This window comes from Lissotriton helveticus, chromosome 1_1, assembly GCF_964261635.1.
Source record: "Lissotriton helveticus chromosome 1_1, aLisHel1.1, whole genome shotgun sequence".
Classification (NCBI taxonomy): Eukaryota; Metazoa; Chordata; class Amphibia; order Caudata; family Salamandridae; genus Lissotriton; species Lissotriton helveticus.
This window is the reverse complement of record NC_136057.1, coordinates 216416150-216430377: the sequence shown is the minus strand read 5'-3', so window position 1 is coordinate 216430377 and position 14228 is coordinate 216416150. Positions and strand designations below refer to the sequence as shown.

At 37.2% G+C, this 14228-nt stretch overlaps 13 non-coding genes across 13 annotated transcripts; all 13 read right to left on the bottom strand.

Annotated features, from left to right (window-relative positions):
- Nucleotides 1-236: 236 nt before the first annotated feature.
- Nucleotides 237-309, bottom strand: TRNAK-UUU (transfer RNA lysine (anticodon UUU)). Its single transcript has one exon. It is a non-coding gene; the product is annotated as a tRNA-Lys (tRNA).
- A 1514-nt stretch (nt 310-1823) lies between these two features.
- Nucleotides 1824-1914, bottom strand: TRNAR-UCU (transfer RNA arginine (anticodon UCU)). Its single transcript is given in 2 exon segments — nt 1824-1859; nt 1878-1914. It is a non-coding gene; the product is annotated as a tRNA-Arg (tRNA).
- A 1920-nt stretch (nt 1915-3834) lies between these two features.
- On the bottom strand, nt 3835-3925 carry TRNAR-UCU (transfer RNA arginine (anticodon UCU)). The gene is given in 2 exon segments: nt 3835-3870; nt 3889-3925. It is a non-coding gene; the product is annotated as a tRNA-Arg (tRNA).
- A 327-nt stretch (nt 3926-4252) lies between these two features.
- Nucleotides 4253-4325, bottom strand: TRNAK-UUU (transfer RNA lysine (anticodon UUU)). The gene has a single exon. It is a non-coding gene; the product is annotated as a tRNA-Lys (tRNA).
- A 1518-nt stretch (nt 4326-5843) lies between these two features.
- Nucleotides 5844-5934, bottom strand: TRNAR-UCU (transfer RNA arginine (anticodon UCU)). The gene is given in 2 exon segments: nt 5844-5879; nt 5898-5934. It is a non-coding gene; the product is annotated as a tRNA-Arg (tRNA).
- A 326-nt stretch (nt 5935-6260) lies between these two features.
- Nucleotides 6261-6333, bottom strand: TRNAK-UUU (transfer RNA lysine (anticodon UUU)). Its single transcript has one exon. It is a non-coding gene; the product is annotated as a tRNA-Lys (tRNA).
- A 1518-nt stretch (nt 6334-7851) lies between these two features.
- Nucleotides 7852-7942, bottom strand: TRNAR-UCU (transfer RNA arginine (anticodon UCU)). Its single transcript is given in 2 exon segments — nt 7852-7887; nt 7906-7942. It is a non-coding gene; the product is annotated as a tRNA-Arg (tRNA).
- A 327-nt stretch (nt 7943-8269) lies between these two features.
- On the bottom strand, nt 8270-8342 carry TRNAK-UUU (transfer RNA lysine (anticodon UUU)). The gene has a single exon. It is a non-coding gene; the product is annotated as a tRNA-Lys (tRNA).
- Nucleotides 8343-9860: 1518 nt separating this feature from the next.
- Nucleotides 9861-9951, bottom strand: TRNAR-UCU (transfer RNA arginine (anticodon UCU)). The gene is given in 2 exon segments: nt 9861-9896; nt 9915-9951. It is a non-coding gene; the product is annotated as a tRNA-Arg (tRNA).
- Nucleotides 9952-10277: 326 nt separating this feature from the next.
- Nucleotides 10278-10350, bottom strand: TRNAK-UUU (transfer RNA lysine (anticodon UUU)). The gene has a single exon. It is a non-coding gene; the product is annotated as a tRNA-Lys (tRNA).
- Nucleotides 10351-11868: 1518 nt separating this feature from the next.
- Nucleotides 11869-11959, bottom strand: TRNAR-UCU (transfer RNA arginine (anticodon UCU)). Its single transcript is given in 2 exon segments — nt 11869-11904; nt 11923-11959. It is a non-coding gene; the product is annotated as a tRNA-Arg (tRNA).
- Nucleotides 11960-12285: 326 nt separating this feature from the next.
- On the bottom strand, nt 12286-12358 carry TRNAK-UUU (transfer RNA lysine (anticodon UUU)). The gene has a single exon. It is a non-coding gene; the product is annotated as a tRNA-Lys (tRNA).
- A 1518-nt stretch (nt 12359-13876) lies between these two features.
- On the bottom strand, nt 13877-13967 carry TRNAR-UCU (transfer RNA arginine (anticodon UCU)). The gene is given in 2 exon segments: nt 13877-13912; nt 13931-13967. It is a non-coding gene; the product is annotated as a tRNA-Arg (tRNA).
- Between the last annotated feature and the right edge of the window lie 261 nt (nt 13968-14228).

Below are 14228 nucleotides of genomic sequence, written 5' to 3'. Positions count from 1 at the left end.
ATTTTGAATATTGAATTGGGAAATTATATTCACCGTCTCAAGTTACATGATACCTTAGGTAAATCTACGTACGACTTAAGTTTAGTCAAATGGCACATGATATATGAGGCAGATGTGCATTTCACAACTCCATGAAAGACGTTTTTGCAATTTTAGTAATGGAATATCTTATTCGTCATGCAGGGGAACACAAAAAGAGCATCCAATTAGAGTAATTTTTCTTTAAAGGAAGCACCCGCCTGAACAGGGACTTGAACCCTGGACCCTCAGATTAAAAGTCTGATGCTCTACCGACTGAGCTATCCAGGCTCTGCTATACTCTGTCTTAAAATCAGCTAAACAAATGTGGACGTACACTGACCTACACTCTGTGTATTAATATGGTTACATATATTAGCAATCAAATTTGTAGAGTTTAATAACAAATTGATGTTTTAACCCCTTCCATGCTCATGACGAGCTCAGCTCGTCGTGCAGTACACTTGTCGTGTGCTTATGACGAGCTGAGCTCGTCATGAACAATGGATTTACAGATCATTCAGCACAGGAGGAAAATCTCCTGTAGCATTGAAGGTGTTAAGCATTTGAAATTTCAGCAGCACACGTAATCCATTTTAAATCCTGAAATTTGGACTATCTCATTTTCGGCTGACTTAGAAATCATGTGTCTAAAATGACCTTGTGAAATCAATAAAGTGCCAAATACTATTACTACCTACTAAATTACATTTTCAGCAGTATCTTTGGGAATTTCCTCTTGGGCATAGATTATGCAATGTTTTCAAAGCAAACAGTCTCTGTTTAAGTAGACTTTCTTTCACTGCCATTTTGGTAAATGTTTCTGGTGATGCAGACGCAGGCATTGCTTGTTACTGTTTCAATTAGTTATAAAATAGGAGGAGGGATAAAATTGACCCAGCTGGTGTTTGAACACAAAGCCTTTGAATGCTTTTGCTACATTCGTCTAGGACTCCAAGCCGCTATCCATTGCACTAGAGATCCGACCTGATTCAACACGGTGATCAGAGATTCACAAATAAAAAGATGACCTATCAGCTGTTGACCAACTTTATCAAGTTAATCGGACACTACCTTACATTTTGAACATTGAATTGGGTAAAAGATAATCAACAAACTACATGATACAGTTTGGGTAAGTCTTCTTAACCCTTGTCAAAGAATGTAGAAGACAGATGGGTATGTAATGACTTGATTAAGACTTTTTTGAAACATCTCTAATAGGACTCCCCATTCATTGGATCCTGAAAAGAGTATGCAATTGATATACCTTTTCTTTAACCAAGCCGCCTGAACAGGGACTTGAACCCTGGGCCCTCAGATTAAAAGTCTGATGCTCTCCCGACTGAGCTATCCAGGCTCGGAGAGGGCGCTCCACAAAATGACCTTATCAACATTTGGAAGTGTCCCAACTATCACTACGTTTCTTAAGATGGTTGCCGGTATTAAGTACTGAATACGCGGAATATAATAATGAATTGGTACTTCAAGCATTTGAAATCTCTTCAGTAAATTTAACCTTATTGTAAGTCCTGAAATTGCTACTATCTCATTTTTTTTGCTGACTTAGAATTCATATGTTTTTATTGACATTGTAAAATTAAGGAAGGGCCCAAAATCTTACTTCTGAGTAAATTACATTTTCATAAGTACAGCTGCCAATTTCCTCTTCTGCAAAGATTGCGTAACTTGAATAGTATCTATTTAAAATAGACTTCCCTTCACTGCCCTTTTTGGTGAAGCAGAAGCATGCATGCACTGTTTATTACTCTTTTAAACAGTAATGAAATAAATAGGGATAAAACTGACTCTGGTGGGATTCGAACCCACAACCTTTGAATATCTTTTTTACATTCACCTAGAAGTCCAATGCGCTATCCATTGCGCCACAGAGCCAATACGCTCTGATGAGGTGCAGAGATATTCTGAAATGAAATAATGTTGATCAGCTTTATAAAGTTCATTTGATACTATAACCATGGATTTATTTTGAATACTGAATTGGGGAAATTATATTCACCGTCTCAAGTTACATGATACCTTAGGTAAATCTACGTACGACTTAAGTTTAGTCAAATGGCACATGATATATGAGGCAGATGTGCATTTCACAACTCCATGAAAGACGTTTTTGCAATTTTAGTAATGGAATATCTTATTCGTCATGCAGGGGAACACAAAAAGAGCATCCAATTTTGAGTAATTTTTCTTTAAAGGAAGCACCTGCCTGAACAGGGACTTGAACCCTGGAACCTCAGATTAAAAGTCTGATGCTCTACCGACTGAGCTATCCAGGCTCTGCTATACTGTGTCTTAAAATCAGCTAAACAAATGTGGACGTACACTGACCTACACTCTGTGTATTAATATGGTTACATATATTAGCAATCAAATTTGTAGAGTTTAATAACAAATTGATGTTTTAACCCCTTCCATGCTCATGACGAGCTGAGCTCATCGTGCAGTACACTTGTCGTGTGCTTATGACGAGCTGAGCTCGTCATGAACAATGGATTTACAGATCATTCAGCACAGGAGGAAAATCTCCTGTAGCATTGAAGGTGTTAAGCATTTGAAATTTCAGCAGCACACGTAATCCATTTTAAATCCTGAAATTTGGACTATCTCATTTTCGGCTGACTTAGAAATCATGTGTCTAAAATGACATTGTGAAATCAATAAAGTGCCAAATACTATTACTACCTACTAAATTACATTTTCAGCAGTATCTTTGGGAATTTCCTCTTGGGCATAGATTATGCAATGTTTTCAAAGCAATCAGTCTCTGTTTAAGTAGACTTTCTTTCACTGCCATGTTGGTAAATGTTTCTGGTGATGCAGACGCAGGCATTGCTTGTTACTGTTTCAATTAGTTATAAAATAAGAGGAGGGATAAAATTGACCCAGCTGGTGTTTGAACACAAAGCCTTTGAATGCTTTTGCTACATTCGTCTAGGACTCCAAGCCGCTATCCATTGCACTAGAGATCCGACCTGATTCAACACGGTGATCAGAGATTCACAAATAAAAAGATGACCTATCAGCTGTTGACCAACTTTATCAAGTTAATCGGACACTACCTTACATTTTGAACATTGAATTGGGTAAAAGATAATCAACATGTCAAACTACATGATACAGTTTGGGTAAGTCTTCTTAACCCTTGTCAAAGAATGTAGAAGACAGATGGGTATGTAATGACTTGATTAAGACTTTTTTGAAACATCTCTAATAGGACTCCCCATTCATTGGATCCTGAAAAGAGTATGCAATTGATATACCTTTTCTTTAACCAAGCCGCCTGAACAGGGACTTGAACCCTGGGCCCTCAGATTAAAAGTCTGATGCTCTCCCGACTGAGCTATCCAGGCTCGGAGAGGTTGCTCCACAAAATGACCTTATCAACATTTGGAAGTGTCCCAACTATCACTACGTTTCTTAAGATGGTTGCCGGTATTAAGTACTGAATACGCGGAATATAATAATGAATTGGTACTTCAAGCATTTGAAATCTCTTCAGTAAATTTAACCTTATTGTAAGTCCTGAAATTGCTACTATCTCATTTTTTTTGCTGACTTAGAAGTCATATGTTTTTATTGACATTGTAAAATTAAGGAAGGGCCCAAAATCTTACTTCTGAGTAAATTACATTTTCATAAGTACAGCTGCCAATTTCCTCTTCTGCAAAGATTGCGTAACTTGAATAGTATCTATTTAAAATAGACTTCCTTTCACTGCCCTTTTTGGTGAAGCAGAAGCATGCATGCACTGTTTATTACTCTTTTAAACAGTTATGAAATAAATAGGGATAAAACTGACTCTGGTGGGATTCGAACCCACAACCTTTGAATATCTTTTTTACATTCACCTAGAAGTCCAATGCGCTATCCATTGCGCCACAGAGCCAATGCGCTCTGAGGAGGTGCAGAGATATTCTGAAATGAAATAATGTTGATCAGCTTTATAAAGTTCATTTGATACTATAACCATGGATTTATTTTGAATATTGAATTGGGGAAATTATATTCACCGTCTCAAGTTACATGATACCTTAGGTAAATCTACGTACGACTTAAGTTTAGTCAAATGGCACATGATATATGAGGCAGATGTGCATTTCACAACTCCATGAAAGACGTTTTTGCAATTTTAGTAATGGAATATCTTATTCGTCATGCAGGGGAACACAAAAAGAGCATCCAATTAGAGTAATTTTTCTTTAAAGGAAGCACCCGCCTGAACAGGGACTTGAACCCTGGACCCTCAGATTAAAAGTCTGATGCTCTACCGACTGAGCTATCCAGGCTCTGCTATACTCTGTCTTAAAATCAGCTAAACAAATGTGGACGTACACTGACCTACACTCTGTGTATTAATATGGTTACATATATTAGCAATCAAATTTGTAGAGTTTAATAACAAATTGATGTTTTAACCCCTTCCATGCTCATGACGAGCTCAGCTCGTCGTGCAGTACACTTGTCGTGTGCTTATGACGAGCTGAGCTCGTCATGAACAATGGATTTACAGATCATTCAGCACAGGAGGAAAATCTCCTGTAGCATTGAAGGTGTTAAGCATTTGAAATTTCAGCAGCACACGTAATCCATTTTAAATCCTGAAATTTGGACTATCTCATTTTCGGCTGACTTAGAAATCATGTGTCTAAAATGACATTGTGAAATCAATAAAGTGCCAAATACTATTACTACCTACTAAATTACATACATTTTCAGCAGTATCTTTGGGAATTTCCTCTTGGGCATAGATTATGCAATGTTTTCAAAGCAAACAGTCTCTGTTTAAGTAGACTTTCTTTCACTGCCATTTTGGTAAATGTTTCTGGTGATGCAGACGCAGGCATTGCTTGTTACTGTTTCAATTAGTTATAAAATAAGAGGAGGGATAAAATTGACCCAGCTGGTGTTTGAACACAAAGCCTTTGAATGCTTTTGCTACATTCGTCTAGGACTCCAAGCCGCTATCCATTGCACTAGAGATCCGACCTGATTCAACACGGTGATCAGAGATTCACAAATAAAAAGATGACATATCAGCTGTTGACCAACTTTATCAAGTTAATCGGACACTACCTTACATTTTGAACATTGAATTGGGTAAAAGATAATAAACAAACTACATGATACAGTTTGGGTAAGTCTTCTTAACCCTTGTCAAAGAATGTAGAAGACAAATGGGTATGTAATGACTTGATTAAGACTTTTTTGAAACATCTCTAATAGGACTCCCCATTCATTGGATCCTGAAAAGAGTATGCAATTGATATACCTTTTCTTTAACCAAGCCGCCTGAACAGGGACTAGAACCCTGGGCCCTCAGATTAAAAGTCTGATGCTCTCCCGACTGAGCTATCCAGGCTCGGACAGGTCGCTCCACAAAATGACCTTATCAACATTTGGAAGTGTCCCAACTATCACTACGTTTCTTAAGATGGTTGCCGGTATTAAGTACTGAATACGCGGAATATAATAATGAATTGGTACTTCAAGCATTTGAAATCTCTTCAGTAAATTTAACCTTATTGTAAGTCCTGAAATTGCTACTATCTCATTTTTTTTGCTGACTTAGAATTCATATGTTTTTATTGACATTGTAAAATTAAGGAAGGGCCCAAAATCTTACTTCTGAGTAAATTACATTTTCATAAGTACAGCTGCCAATTTCCTCTTCTGCAAAGATTGCGTAACTTGAATAGTATCTATTTAAAATAGACTTCCTTTCACTGCCCTTTTTGGTGAAGCAGAAGCATGCATGCACTGTTTATTACTCTTTTAAACAGTTATGAAATAAATAGGGATAAAACTGACTCTGGTGGGATTCGAACCCACAACCTTTGAATATCTTTTTTTCATTCACCTAGAAGTCCAATGCGCTATCCATTGCGCCACAGAGCCAATACGCTCTGATGAGGTGCAGAGATATTCTGAAATGAAATAATGTTGATCAGCTTTATAAAGTTCATTTGATACTATAACCATGGATTTATTTTGAATATTGAATTGGGAAATTATATTCACCGTCTCAAGTTACATGATACCTTAGGTAAATCTACGTACGACTTAAGTTTAGTCAAATGGCACATGATATATGAGGCAGATGTGCATTTCACAACTCCATGAAAGACGTTTTTGCAATTTTAGTAATGGAATATCTTAATCGTCATGCAGGGGAACACAAAAAGAGCATCCAATTAGAGTAATTTTTCTTTAAAGGAAGCACCCGCCTGAACAGGGACTTGAACCCTGGTTCCTCAGATTAAAAGTCTGATGCTCTACCGACTGAGCTATCCAGGCTCTGCTATACTCTGTCTTAAAATCAGCTAAACAAATGTGGACGTACACTGACCTACACTCTGTGTATTAATATGGTTACATACATTAGCAATCAAATTTGTAGAGTTTAATAACAAATTGATGTTTTAACCCCTTCCATGCTCATGACTAGCTCAGCCCATCGTGCAGTACACTTGTCGTGTGCTTATGACGAGCTGAGCTCGTCATGAACAATGGATTTACAGATCATTCAGCACAGGAGGAAAATCTCCTGTAGCATTGAAGGTGTTAAGCATTTGAAATTTCAGCAGCACACGTAATCCATTTTAAATCCTGAAATTTGGACTATCTCATTTTCGGCTGACTTAGAAATCATGTGTCTAAAATGACCTTGTGAAATCAATAAAGTGCCAAATACTATTACTACCTACTAAATTACATACATTTTCAGCAGTTTCTTTGGGAATTTCCTCTTGGGCATAGATTATGCAATGTTTTCAAAGCAAACAGTCTCTGTTTAAGTAGACTTTCTTTCACTGCCATTTTGGTAAATGTTTCTGGTGATGCAGACGCAGGCATTGCTTGTTACTGTTTCAATTAGTTATAAAATAAGAGGAGGGATAAAATTGACCCAGCTGGTGTTTGAACACAAAGCCTTTGAATGCTTTTGCTACATTCGTCTAGGACTCCAAGCCGCTATCCATTGCACTAGAGATCCGACCTGATTCAACACGGTGATCAGAGATTCACAAATAAAAAGATGACCTATCAGCTGTTGACCAACTTTATCAAGTTAATCGGACACTACCTTACATTTTGAACATTGAATTGGGTAAAAGATAATCAACAAACTACATGATACAGTTTGGGTAAGTCTTCTTAACCCTTGTCAAAGAATGTAGAAGACAGATGGGTATGTAATGACTTGATTAAGACTTTTTTGAAACATCTCTAATAGGACTCCCCATTCATTGGATCCTGAAAAGAGTATGCAATTGATATACCTTTTCTTTAACCAAGCCGCCTGAACAGGGACTTGAACCCTGGGCCCTCAGATTAAAAGTCTGATGCTCTCCCGACTGAGCTATCCAGGCTCGGAGAGGTCGCTCCACAAAATGACCTTATCAACATTTGGAAGTGTCCCAACTATCACTACGTTTCTTAAGATGGTTGCCGGTATTAAGTACTGAATACGCGGAATATAATAATGAATTGGTACTTCAAGCATTTGAAATCTCTTCAGTAAATTTAACCTTATTGTAAGTCCTGAAATTGCTACTATCTCATTTTTTTTGCTGACTTAGAAGTCATATGTTTTTATTGACATTGTAAAATTAAGGAAGGGCCCAAAATCTTACTTCTGAGTAAATTACATTTTCATAAGTACAGCTGCCAATTTCCTCTTCTGCAAAGATTGCGTAACTTGAATAGTATCTATTTAAAATAGACTTCCTTTCACTGCCCTTTTTGGTGAAGCAGAAGCATGCATGCACTGTTTATTACTCTTTTAAACAGTTATGAAATAAATAGGGATAAAACTGACTCTGGTGGGATTCGAACCCACAACCTTTGAATATCTTTTTTACATTCACCTAGAAGTCCAATGCGCTATCCATTGCGCCACAGAGCCAATGCGCTCTGAGGAGGTGCAGAGATATTCTGAAATGAAATAATGTTGATCAGCTTTATAAAGTTCATTTGATACTATAACCATGGATTTATTTTGAATATTGAATTGGGGAAATTATATTCACCGTCTCAAGTTACATGATACCTTAGGTAAATCTACGTACGACTTAAGTTTAGTCAAATGGCACATGATATATGAGGCAGATGTGCATTTCACAACTCCATGAAAGACGTTTTTGCAATTTTAGTAATGGAATATCTTATTCGTCATGCAGGGGAACACAAAAAGAGCATCCAATTAGAGTAATTTTTCTTTAAAGGAAGCACCCGCCTGAACAGGGACTTGAACCCTGGACCCTCAGATTAAAAGTCTGATGCTCTACCGACTGAGCTATCCAGGCTCTGCTATACTCTGTCTTAAAATCAGCTAAACAAATGTGGACGTACACTGACCTACACTCTGTGTATTAATATGGTTACATATATTAGCAATCAAATTTGTAGAGTTTAATAACAAATTGATGTTTTAACCCCTTCCATGCTCATGACGAGCTCAGCTCGTCGTGCAGTACACTTGTCGTGTGCTTATGACGAGCTGAGCTCGTCATGAACAATGGATTTACAGATCATTCAGCACAGGAGGAAAATCTCCTGTAGCATTGAAGGTGTTAAGCATTTGAAATTTCAGCAGCACACGTAATCCATTTTAAATCCTGAAATTTGGACTATCTCATTTTCGGCTGACTTAGAAATCATGTGTCTAAAATGACATTGTGAAATCAATAAAGTGCCAAATACTATTACTACCTACTAAATTACATACATTTTCAGCAGTATCTTTGGGAATTTCCTCTTGGGCATAGATTATGCAATGTTTTCAAAGCAAACAGTCTCTGTTTAAGTAGACTTTCTTTCACTGCCATTTTGGTAAATGTTTCTGGTGATGCAGACGCAGGCATTGCTTGTTACTGTTTCAATTAGTTATAAAATAAGAGGAGGGATAAAATTGACCCAGCTGGTGTTTGAACACAAAGCCTTTGAATGCTTTTGCTACATTCGTCTAGGACTCCAAGCCGCTATCCATTGCACTAGAGATCCGACCTGATTCAACACGGTGATCAGAGATTCACAAATAAAAAGATGACCTATCAGCTGTTGACCAACTTTATCAAGTTAATCGGACACTACCTTACATTTTGAACATTGAATTGGGTAAAAGATAATCAACAAACTACATGATACAGTTTGGGTAAGTCTTCTTAACCCTTGTCAAAGAATGTAGAAGACAGATGGGTATGTAATGACTTGATTAAGACTTTTTTGAAACATCTCTAATAGGACTCCCCATTCATTGGATCCTGAAAAGAGTATGCAATTGATATTCCTTTTCTTTAACCAAGCCGCCTGAACAGGGACTAGAACCCTGGGCCCTCAGATTAAAAGTCTGATGCTCTCCCGACTGAGCTATCCAGGCTCGGACAGGTCGCTCCACAAAATGACCTTATCAACATTTGTAAGTGTCCCAACTATCACTACGTTTCTTAAGATGGTTGCCGGTATTAAGTACTGAATACGCGGAATATAATAATGAATTGGTACTTCAAGCATTTGAAATCTCTTCAGTAAATTTAACCTTATTGTAAGTCCTGAAATTGCTACTATCTCATTTTTTTTGCTGACTTAGAATTCATATGTTTTTATTGACATTGTAAAATTAAGGAAGGGCCCAAAATCTTACTTCTGAGTAAATTACATTTTCATAAGTACAGCTGCCAATTTCCTCTTCTGCAAAGATTGCGTAACTTGAATAGTATCTATTTAAAATAGACTTCCTTTCACTGCCCTTTTTGGTGAAGCAGAAGCATGCATGCACTGTTTATTACTCTTTTAAACAGTTATGAAATAAATAGGGATAAAACTGACTCTGGTGGGATTCGAACCCACAACCTTTGAATATCTTTTTTTCATTCACCTAGAAGTCCAATGCGCTATCCATTGTGCCACAGAGCCAATACGCTCTGATGAGGTGCAGAGATATTCTGAAATGAAATAATGTTGATCAGCTTTATAAAGTTCATTTGATACTATAACCATGGATTTATTTTGAATATTGAATTGGGAAATTATATTCACCGTCTCAAGTTACATGATACCTTAGGTAAATCTACGTACGACTTAAGTTTAGTCAAATGGCACATGATATATGAGGCAGATGTGCATTTCACAACTCCATGAAAGACGTTTTTGCAATTTTAGTAATGGAATATCTTATTCGTCATGCAGGGGAACACAAAAAGAGCATCCAATTAGAGTAATTTTTCTTTAAAGGAAGCACCCGCCTGAACAGGGACTTGAACCCTGGACCCTCAGATTAAAAGTCTGATGCTCTACCGACTGAGCTATCCAGGCTCTGCTATACTCTGTCTTAAAATCAGCTAAACAAATGTGGACGTACACTGACCTACACTCTGTGTATTAATATGGTTACATATATTAGCAATCAAATTTGTAGAGTTTAATAACAAATTGATGTTTTAACCCCTTCCATGCTCATGACGAGCTCAGCTCGTCGTGCAGTACACTTGTCGTGTGCTTATGACGAGCTGAGCTCGTCATGAACAATGGATTTACAGATCATTCAGCACAGGAGGAAAATCTCCTGTAGCATTGAAGGTGTTAAGCATTTGAAATTTCAGCAGCACACGTAATCCATTTTAAATCCTGAAATTTGGACTATCTCATTTTCGGCTGACTTAGAAATCATGTGTCTAAAATGACATTGTGAAATCAATAAAGTGCCAAATACTATTACTACCTACTAAATTACATACATTTTCAGCAGTATCTTTGGGAATTTCCTCTTGGGCATAGATTATGCAATGTTTTCAAAGCAAACAGTCTCTGTTTAAGTAGACTTTCTTTCACTGCCATTTTGGTAAATGTTTCTGGTGATGCAGACGCAGGCATTGCTTGTTACTGTTTCAATTAGTTATAAAATAAGAGGAGGGATAAAATTGACCCAGCTGGTGTTTGAACACAAAGCCTTTGAATGCTTTTGCTACATTCGTCTAGGACTCCAAGCCGCTATCCATTGCACTAGAGATCCGACCTGATTCAACACGGTGATCAGAGATTCACAAATAAAAAGATGACCTATCAGCTGTTGACCAACTTTATCAAGTTAATCGGACACTACCTTACATTTTGAACATTGAATTGGGTAAAAGATAATCAACAAACTACATGATACAGTTTGGGTAAGTCTTCTTAACCCTTGTCAAAGAATGTAGAAGACAGATGGGTATGTAATGACTTGATTAAGACTTTTTTGAAACATCTCTAATAGGACTCCCCATTCATTGGATCCTGAAAAGAGTATGCAATTGATATTCCTTTTCTTTAACCAAGCCGCCTGAACAGGGACTAGAACCCTGGGCCCTCAGATTAAAAGTCTGATGCTCTCCCGACTGAGCTATCCAGGCTCGGACAGGTCGCTCCACAAAATGACCTTATCAACATTTGTAAGTGTCCCAACTATCACTACGTTTCTTAAGATGGTTGCCGGTATTAAGTACTGAATACGCGGAATATAATAATGAATTGGTACTTCAAGCATTTGAAATCTCTTCAGTAAATTTAACCTTATTGTAAGTCCTGAAATTGCTACTATCTCATTTTTTTTGCTGACTTAGAATTCATATGTTTTTATTGACATTGTAAAATTAAGGAAGGGCCCAAAATCTTACTTCTGAGTAAATTACATTTTCATAAGTACAGCTGCCAATTTCCTCTTCTGCAAAGATTGCGTAACTTGAATAGTATCTATTTAAAATAGACTTCCTTTCACTGCCCTTTTTGGTGAAGCAGAAGCATGCATGCACTGTTTATTACTCTTTTAAACAGTTATGAAATAAATAGGGATAAAACTGACTCTGGTGGGATTCGAACCCACAACCTTTGAATATCTTTTTTTCATTCACCTAGAAGTCCAATGCGCTATCCATTGTGCCACAGAGCCAATACGCTCTGATGAGGTGCAGAGATATTCTGAAATGAAATAATGTTGATCAGCTTTATAAAGTTCATTTGATACTATAACCATGGATTTATTTTGAATATTGAATTGGGAAATTATATTCACCGTCTCAAGTTACATGATACCTTAGGTAAATCTACGTACGACTTAAGTTTAGTCAAATGGCACATGATATATGAGGCAGATGTGCATTTCACAACTCCATGAAAGACGTTTTTGCAATTTTAGTAATGGAATATCTTATTCGTCATGCAGGGGAACACAAAAAGAGCATCCAATTAGAGTAATTTTTCTTTAAAGGAAGCACCCGCCTGAACAGGGACTTGAACCCTGGACCCTCAGATTAAAAGTCTGATGCTCTACCGACTGAGCTATCCAGGCTCTGCTATACTCTGTCTTAAAATCAGCTAAACAAATGTGGACGTACACTGACCTACACTCTGTGTATTAATATGGTTACATATATTAGCAATCAAATTTGTAGAGTTTAATAACAAATTGATGTTTTAACCCCTTCCATGCTCATGACGAGCTCAGCTCGTCGTGCAGTACACTTGTCGTGTGCTTATGACGAGCTGAGCTCGTCATGAACAATGGATTTACAGATCATTCAGCACAGGAGGAAAATCTCCTGTAGCATTGAAGGTGTTAAGCATTTGAAATTTCAGCAGCACACGTAATCCATTTTAAATCCTGAAATTTGGACTATCTCATTTTCGGCTGACTTAGAAATCATGTGTCTAAAATGACATTGTGAAATCAATAAAGTGCCAAATACTATTACTACCTACTAAATTACATACATTTTCAGCAGTATCTTTGGGAATTTCCTCTTGGGCATAGATTATGCAATGTTTTCAAAGCAAACAGTCTCTGTTTAAGTAGACTTTCTTTCACTGCCATTTTGGTAAATGTTTCTGGTGATGCAGACGCAGGCATTGCTTGTTACTGTTTCAATTAGTTATAAAATAAGAGGAGGGATAAAATTGACCCAGCTGGTGTTTGAACACAAAGCCTTTGAATGCTTTTGCTACATTCGTCTAGGACTCCAAGCCGCTATCCATTGCACTAGAGATCCGACCTGATTCAACACGGTGATCAGAGATTCACAAATAAAAAGATGACCTATCAGCTGTTGACCAACTTTATCAAGTTAATCGGACACTACCTTACATTTTGAACATTGAATTGGGTAAAAGATAATCAACAAACTACATGATACAGTTTGGGTAAGTCTTCTTAACCCTTGTCAAAGAATGTAGAAGACAGATGGGTATGTAATGACTTGATTAAGACTTTTTTGAAACATCTCTAATAGGACTCCCCATTCATTGGATCCTGAAAAGAGTATGCAATTGATATACCTTTTCTTTAACCAAGCCGCCTGAACAGGGACTTGAACCCTGGGCCCTCAGATTAAAAGTCTGATGCTCTCCCGACTGAGCTATCCAGGCTCGGAGAGGTCGCTCCACAAAATGACCTTATCAACATTTGGAAGTGTCCCAACTATCACTACGTTTCTTAAGATGGTTGCCGGTATTAAGTACTGAATACGCGGAATATAATAATGAATTGGTACTTCAAGCATTTGAAATCTCTTCAGTAAATTTAACCTTATTGTAAGTCCTGAAATTGCTACTATCTCATTTTTTTTGCTGACTTAGAAGTCATATGTTTTTATTGACATTGTAAAATTAAGGAAGGGCCCAAAATCTTACTTCTGAGTAAATTACATTTTCATAAGTACAGCTGCCAATTTCCTCTTCTGCAAAGATTGCGTAACTTGAATAGTATCTATTTAAAATAGACTTCCTTTCACTGCCCTTTTTGGTGAAGCAGAAGCATGCATGCACTGTTTATTACTCTTTTAAACAGTTATGAAATAAATAGGGATAAAACTGACTCTGGTGGGATTCGAACCCACAACCTTTGAATATCTTTTTTACATTCACCTAGAAGTCCAATGCGCTATCCATTGCGCCACAGAGCCAATGCGCTCTGAGGAGGTGCAGAGATATTCTGAAATGAAATAATGTTGATCAGCTTTATAAAGTTCATTTGATACTATAACCATGGATTTATTTTGAATATTGAATTGGGGAAATTATATTCACCGTCTCAAGTTACATGATACCTTAGGTAAATCTACGTACGACTTAAGTTTAGTCAAATGGCACATGATATATGAGGCAGATGTGCATTTCACAACTCCATGAAAGACGTTTTTGCAATTTTAGTAATGGAATATCTT